This window comes from Rhinoderma darwinii, chromosome 4, assembly GCF_050947455.1.
Source record: "Rhinoderma darwinii isolate aRhiDar2 chromosome 4, aRhiDar2.hap1, whole genome shotgun sequence".
In the NCBI taxonomy this organism is placed as follows: domain Eukaryota; kingdom Metazoa; phylum Chordata; class Amphibia; order Anura; family Rhinodermatidae; genus Rhinoderma; species Rhinoderma darwinii.
Window position 1 is genome coordinate 255369903 of NC_134690.1, and position 8074 is coordinate 255377976.

An 8074-nucleotide genomic window follows, 5' to 3' on the forward strand; every position below is an offset into this window, starting at 1 on the left:
TAGACAAGGTAAAAATATTTACATTTCTAAATTAGGTTACTAGACTCATGCCACTGGTATTACCATATGTTTTTTTAACGTATGATATGATTTATCGTCTAGGTAATTTCTGTGGTATTGGTGTAACTCTTTGACACGTGAGTATAATATTACGAATAGTATGATGGGGATAGTTACTTCTCCTTCCCATGAGGGGGGAAGTACCTTTATGCATGTGGCTGGCATCATCTCAGACAGTGTCTTCTTCTTAGGACCACTTATATCAAGGTATAGCTTGGATTACCTAATGCACCAATACAATATATTTGTACAGCCGTATACTGGAGGAGATTTATGATTGTTGTGTCATTTTACATTCGTCTTCCTATATGCTTTACTGTGACAAGTGGTCTGAACTATTCTATTACCATAAGTGTTCTATGGGTTTGGAGGTTCCTGCGTGGACCTACTGTTGATAACGTTTGATATCTTTTTTGTTCTTTTTTCTTTTTTCTGTACTTCTGAAAAAGTTAATAAAAAACTTAAACTTTAAAGATTAACTGGCAGGTGGTGATCTCCCCCCTACTCTAGATGCTCTGATTGAATTTGCTACCCGCATTGACATGAGATTTCTGGAATGCTCTCAAGAAGCCCTCTGAGAGAGAAAGACTCCAAGACTGGCACCCAATTTTCAAAGACCTGTGCTACCTCCTACTACTGCCTCCGAAGAGCCTATGGAGGTTGACAGAGTCAGACTGTCGGACCAAGAGCAACAGCACAGACGCTCAGCTAACTTGTGCCTGTACTGTGGGTGCAAGGGTCATTTTGTGTGTCAGTGTTCTCAGAAGCCAGGAAACTCCAGCACCTAGGGTTGATAGGATAGACTACCCTAGGTGAACTGACGCCTTCTCCAAAATTCTTTCCTAGACTCTCAATGACTGTGTCTATCTTTTGTTGGTGAAGCATCACATTCAGTCTCAGCCTATCTGGATTCTGTAGCGGCTGGGAATTTCATACACCAGACTTTAGTAGACGGTTTCCAATTGCCCACGATATCTCTGAAGAAATCCTTAGTGGTAGCTTCCGCGAATGGTCATCCGTTGCCAGATCCAATTCTCTCTATCACTGAACCAGTGAGGTTACAAGTGAGTGTTCTACACTAGGAACATAGCCTTCTATGTTCTACCTGAGGCTATTAATCCAGTCCTGCTGGGACTACCTTGGCTTCGTAAACACAACCCGATCCTTGACTGAAATTGGAGACCCCGGTGTCAACGCAACTGTCTGCCTCTGGTTTGTCCTGTCCTACCTCCAGTACCTCAGTTGCTCCCTGGATAACCTCTGCAGTATGCTTGCTATGCAGATGTATACAGCACGAAGGAGGCTGAGACCCTGCCTCCGCCTCGTCCTTACGACTGTCCAGTCGAGTTACTTCCTGGGACTTCATCTATTCATGCATGTGTATATCCACTCTATCTGCCTGAAATCCAAGATATACCGGCATATTTTAAGAAGAACCTCGAGAGGGGGTTCATTAGAAAGTCTACTTCTCCAGCCAGAGACAGACTTTTCTTTGTTGGGAAAAAAGATTGATCCTCCGGCCTTGCATAGTCTATCATCGTTTGAACAAAATCACTGTCAGAAACAAGTACCCCTTACCGCTAATCTCTGAGCTTTTTGACAGAATCAGTGGAGCTAAGATTTTCACTAAGTTGGATCTTCGTGGGGCTTATAACTTGATCTGTATCTGCTAAGGTGACGAGTGTGCAAACCGCATTCAACACCAGAGAGGGTCACTATGAGTAACTCGTGATGCCCTGTGGATTATCTAATACTCCAGCTGTGTTCCAGGCGTTTGTGAACAATATATTCCGGGATCTGTTATATGTCTGTGTGGTGGTTTACTGGGACGACATCTTGATCTACTCACTTGATCTGAAGACACACTAAAGGCATGTTGGCCAAGTCCTGTCGCGGTTAACCCCTTCACGCAAAATCACGTAACTGTACGTGATGAGGGATAAGGGGAAGTATTGAGCAAACTCACGGGCTGAGCTCGCTCCATACACAGCGGGTGACACTGAGCTCGCTCCATACACAGCTGACACCTCCCTGAAATGAGCGGAATCCAAGTTCACTTGGATTCCGCCCGTTTAACACCTTAAATTCAGCGATCAATCGCGACCGCAGCATTTAAAGTGTGAGAATCAAGGGGGGCGTCCCCCCGCGACACGATCGGCCGGTTACAACGGTTGCTATGGCAGCCTGGGGGCCGACCAAAAGCCCCCAGGTCTGCCATCTTTGTACTCCTTTGATGCTCTGCCTCCGGCAGCTTCAAAGAACACTGTCAGAATCACGATATACTGCAATACATAAGTATTGAAGTATATCATGCAAGCGATCCAACGATCGCTGCTTCAAGTCCCCTAGGAGGACTAATAAAAAAAAGTAAAAAACAGTTAAATAAAGATTTTTGTTATGTTCCAAAAACAATAAAATATTAAAAGTTCAAAAAATCCCTCTTTTCACATTCCGCATTCGTAAAAGTCCAAACTATCACAATATAACATTGTTTAACCCGCTTGGTGAATGCTGTAAAAATATATATATAAAACACGCAAATTGCTGTTTTTTGGTCACCTTAGCGCTCCAGAAAAATGAAATAGAAAATGATCAAAAAGTCACATATACCCCAAAATGGTATCAGTGAAAACTACAGCTCGCCCCGCAAAACTTAAGTCCTCACATCGCTAAATTGGTGGAAAAATAAAAAAGTAATGGCTCTCAGAATATGGCGACACAAAAGTTTTTTTTAATTTAGCAAATGGTTTTATTTTTTTAAAAGTGGTAAAACATAAAACAAAACATATAAATTTGGTTTCGCCGTAATCATATCAACCTGTAGAATAAGGTGAATATGTCGATTTTACCGCCTGATGGACGCCGTAAAAACAAAACTCCCCAAAATATGACTGATTTTTGCCCATTTCACCTCACAAATATTTTTTTTTCAGCTTCCCAGTACATTATGCAGTTCAATAAATGGTGCCATGAAAAACTACAACTTGTCCTGGAAAAAACAAGCCCTCGTGTGGCGATATAGACGGAAAAATAAAAAAATTATAGCTTTTGAAAGGTGGGGAGAAAAAAACAAAAGTGAAAATTTGAAAAAGGGCTGTGTCCTGAAGGGTTTAAGGGGGAACAACCTCTACGCCAAATTGGAAAAATGTGTCTTTGAGAAGAAATCCTTGTCCTTCCTGGGCTATATTGTTCCTGATCATGGACTCCAGATGGATCCGGAAAATGTAAATTATGTTCTAGATTGGCATCGTCCTTATGGTCTATGAATTTCTACCGACAATTTAGCCCTAAATTTTCTTAACATACTGCTCCCAACTGCATCCTGCCTTCACCAAGAAAAGAGTGAATGCAAAGAATTGGACCCCTGAAGCCGAAAATGCATTTACAGAACTTAAAATGTCCTTCACCTTTGCCTCCGTTCTACACCATTCAGATGAGCTCGTTGGAGGTTGACTTCCACTGGTGCTGGAGCACTACTTTTCCAAAAAAACTCAAAGGGAAAAGCTGTCTCCTGTGGCTTTTTCTCAAAACTCTTCTCTGCAGCAGAAAGGAACTATTCCATTGGAGATCGGCAGCTCCTGGCCATTAAATTGGCCCTAGAACAGTGGAGACATCTGTTGGAAGGTTCTGCACATCCAGTTGTCATTTACAGTGATCACAAGAGCCTCAGCTACTTACAGTCTGCACAGTGTCTGAATCCACATCAGGCTAGGTGGTCACTTTTCTCTGCCAGATTTAATTTTCTACTTCATTTCCGTCGAGCAGACTAAAATGTCAAAGCAGACACTCTATCCCATTTGTTTGCCACAACCGACCATGAAGGGGATCCTAGGGATCATTGACCCCTCACGCATAATAACTGTTACTCATCTGCAGATCAGAGACATCCCTTCCGGGAAAACCTATGTCCCACCTGCAGACAGGTGTCACAATTCCAAGTTGGCAGGCCATTCTGGCATTCGGAAAATCCGGGACTTCATTACTCACCACAGTTTGTTGCCCAAGCTACCCAAGGATGTTCAAGACTATGTCTCCACATGTACCAAGTGTGTCCAAAACAAAATTGCTCATACCAAGCCTGTGGGCATACTCCAACCACTGCTAGTTTCTGATAGTCCCGGGCAGGATGTTGCCATAGATTGTATTACAGATCTTCCTCCCTCTGCTGGCTGCACCACTGTCTGGGTCGTTGTTGATTGTTTCTCCAAAATGGCACATTTCACTCCTCTGTCTAGTTTTCTCTCAGCTCCTCGCCTGGCAAATCTTTACATTCAGCATGTCTTTCGTCTGCATGGATCACCTTTCCACATTGTCTCTGATCATGGCGACCCATTCACATACAAATTCTGGAGAGCTCTTTGTAAACTTCTAAATATGAACCTGGACTTCTCTTCTGCGCACCATCCTGTCATGTTCCCTGTTCTCAGAGTTGGTCTGAGAGGTAGGCGAGGGTTAAAATCTTGAGTGGTTTGCTTGCTGTCACTCTCAATCATTAAATTCAGCCCTCATATAACACCCCTGGTGCTAGACCTATTTGCCAGAGATTAACTTCCTGTGGCTCATTTGTGCTTTGCCTGCTGTGAGAGCTGTTTCTTGTTTCCTTGTTGTCTGACCCCGGCTCCCCTGTCCTCTTTTATTCCAATTTTGTACCACATTTGATTTTTTTTGTGTTTACAACCTCGGACTGCATGGCTGATTTTGAGATTCACTGCATTGTACTATGTTACCTCTCTGTTATTACCTCTGCTTGTCTGACTACTCTACCTGTCCTTTCCACCTACCTGCAGCTACCAGGTGAAAGCAAGTTTCCCTTTCACATGCAGGAGCACTCAGGGACTGTTAGCACGTTCCAGATTGTGAGTTTAATCTGCTGCAGGCAGGGCCCCAGTTGTCAGAGACATCGCAGGGTGAGTTCGCCACCACTTGCCTAGTCTGACAGCTTGCGCCAAATTCTGGTTGTGGGTGTGCTTTTTGCTGGACTGTTATTCTTTCAGTATTGTTACAGAATCTCTGGCCCGTATATATATTTATGGATCAACTTCAGTAAGTGGTTGATCAGATGCGTGGCATAACTCAGCTTGTTCAGGATCTTGCACTCTGTGTTCAGGTGCAAGAAGCTCAGGCAGTTGTAGTCACCTATGTAGGAACCTAAACTTAATCTCCCTTATAGGTTTTCAGGCAATCGAAAATAATTGCTACCTTTAGGGAGAGCTGTAAACTTTATTTTAATTTGAGGCCTAGTTCTTTAGGTTCTGAGGCTCCACGGGTGGGCATAGTTATTTCCCTTCTACAAGGTGACCCCCAGACCTTGGGTTTTCCTCTGTCTCCTGAGTCCCCTGAACTGTCTTCTTTGGACGCTTTTTTCATGGCTCTTGGCCTACTTTATGACCACCCTTACTGTGTGGCTGTTGCTGAGAGTAAGATAATGTCCTTAAGACAGGGTAAACATCCGGCCAAGCAATACTGCACCGAGTTTAGGAGGTTGGCGACTAATTCTAAATGGAATGATCCGACCGTGTTTTGTCAGTTTTGTGTAGGGCCTACTGAAGCCATGAAGAATGCCATGGTGCATCATCCTCCTCCTGCCTCTCTTAAGTCAGCCATGTCCCTTGCTATTCCATTAGATAGACAGCTACGTGAGTGTCATCTGGAACAGTCATCTGCTATGCCCCCCTTTCCCAGGGTTGAAGCTATATTGCCCTCTCCTGACGAACCAATGCAAATTGGAGTCATGAGATCTGCCTGTGTCAGGAGGATCTACCGGAGAGAACGTGGACTGTGTTTCTATTGTGGTGATCCCGAACATCAGCTTCGCTCCTGTCTGAAATGCCTGTTGCCGGAAAAATTCAATGCCTAGATAAGTTCGAGGAAGCTCATCTACGAACTCGTTTATCTTCTCTTTTTATCTTTAACGTTTTACTCCCGGTTTTGCTGTCTTAAAATAAGAACAATTGTTGGGAAAAAGCATTTATTGACTGTGGGGCATCCATTAATTTAATTGACTCCAGGACTGTAAAATAACTCAATCTGCCCCTTATCAGGTTGTCTATTCCCATTGCTGTATCTGCTATCGATAACTCCCCTTTGCATCATGATAAGATTAATTTCATTACTCCTGAAATTTCTGTGTTGTAGGGACCATGAAATATGAGAAGATGTAATTTTTATGTCCTTGAGTCGTTGCCTGCTGGGGTTGAGCTGGGAATTTCCTGGTTACGTAAGCACAACACTTTTGTGGATTGGCGCTTGGGTGATATTGTCAAGTGGCATCCTGACTTACAGTCTTCCTGTATGTCTCTACCCATTTATTTCATCTCCACCTCCCAACCTGTCCTACTTCAGGATCTTGAAAACGTCCCTGATGTGTTCTCTGTCTTTGAGTCTGATAAATTGCCTCCCCATAGGGAATATGATTGCCCTTTTGATTTGGTGCCTGGTTCCCATCTGCCCAAGGGGCGTATCTTCTATCTATCTATCTATCTATCTATCTATCTATCTATCTATCTATCTATCTATCTATCTATCTATCTATCTATCTATCTATCTATCAGATAGGATAGATAGATATTAGATAGATAGTTCGATTGATAGATATGCGATAGATAGATAGATAGATAGATAGATAGATAGATAGATAGATAGATAGATAGATAGATAGATAGATAGATAGATAGATAGTGTTAGGGATCTGCCAGGTACTACGTCTAGGTATACTCCTGGGTTTAATCAATCCACACCTGAGTCCAGACCTGTTCGACTGACACCATCTCCCACCAACCAGGGTGGCAGGCTCAGGAGTGGGAGAGCCTATCGCCGCCTGGTCAGTCGGAGTTAGCTCCGCCCCCTGTCCTTTATTACCTGCTGTGTTCTCCTCCTCAGTGCTTGTAATTCTTTTGGATTCCTGGCCCCACTGCTGCTTGCTCCAGCCTGCTTCTGCCGTGCTTCTGCCTTGCTGCTGTTCTGCTTAACCCGCTTTGCTTTGCCTCCGGCTTGCTTCCTCCTCCGTGCTCACTTGGGTATACCCCACTTCATCCTGGTCCTGACAACTCATTCACCGCTCCGTTTCCTCGCGGCGTTCCGTGAGCTACTGCCCCTTCCCTTGCGTGTTCCCTGTTTGTTCTCCCGTGCACTTAGACAGCGTAGGGACCGCCGCCCAGTTGTACCCCGTCGCCTAGGGCGGGTCGTTGCAAGTAGGCAGGGACAGGGCGGTGGGTAGATTAGGGCTCACTTTCCCTTCACCTCCTTCCTGCCACTACATAATTACAAGCCCCTTACCTAGTCTACCATTTCCCCTACGCTACGCTATCATGGACCCCCTTGAGACCCTGACCCAGCAGATGCAGGGCCTCTCCCTACAGGTCCAGGCCCTGGCCCAGAGGGTCAACCAGGGTGACGCTGCCATAGTAGTTCCCCTCACCTCACCTCTAGAACCCGACCTCAAGCTACCTGACCGGTTCTCAGGGGACCGTAAGACGTTTCTCTCCTTCCGGGAGAGTTGCAGACTGTATTTCCGCCTTAAACCCCACTCCTCAGGTTCCGAGAACCAGCGGGTGGGTATCATCATATCCCGACTCCAGGAAGGGCCCCAAGAGTGGGCCTTCTCCTTGGCTCCTGACGCCCCTGAACTTTCCTCTGTTGATCGCTTTTTCTCTGCCCTCGGACTCATTTACGACGAGAATGACAGGACTGCTTTAGCCGAGAGTCAGCTGGTGACCTTACGTCAGGGTAGGAGACCGGTTGAGGAGTACTGTTCTGATTTTAGAAAGTGGTGCGTAGCTTCTCGGTGGAACGATCCGGCCCTAAGGTGCCAGTTTAGGTTAGGATTATCTGACGCCCTGAAGGATCTGCTGGTTAGTTACCCCTCTTCTGACTCCCTTGACCAGGTTATGGCCCTAGCAGTACGACTTGACCGACGTCTCAGGGAACGTCAGCTTGAACGCTTCAATGTGCTCCCCTCTGACCTTTCTGCGATTCCCCCCGAGGTCCCGTCTCCTCGCCGCTCAACGGAGGACTC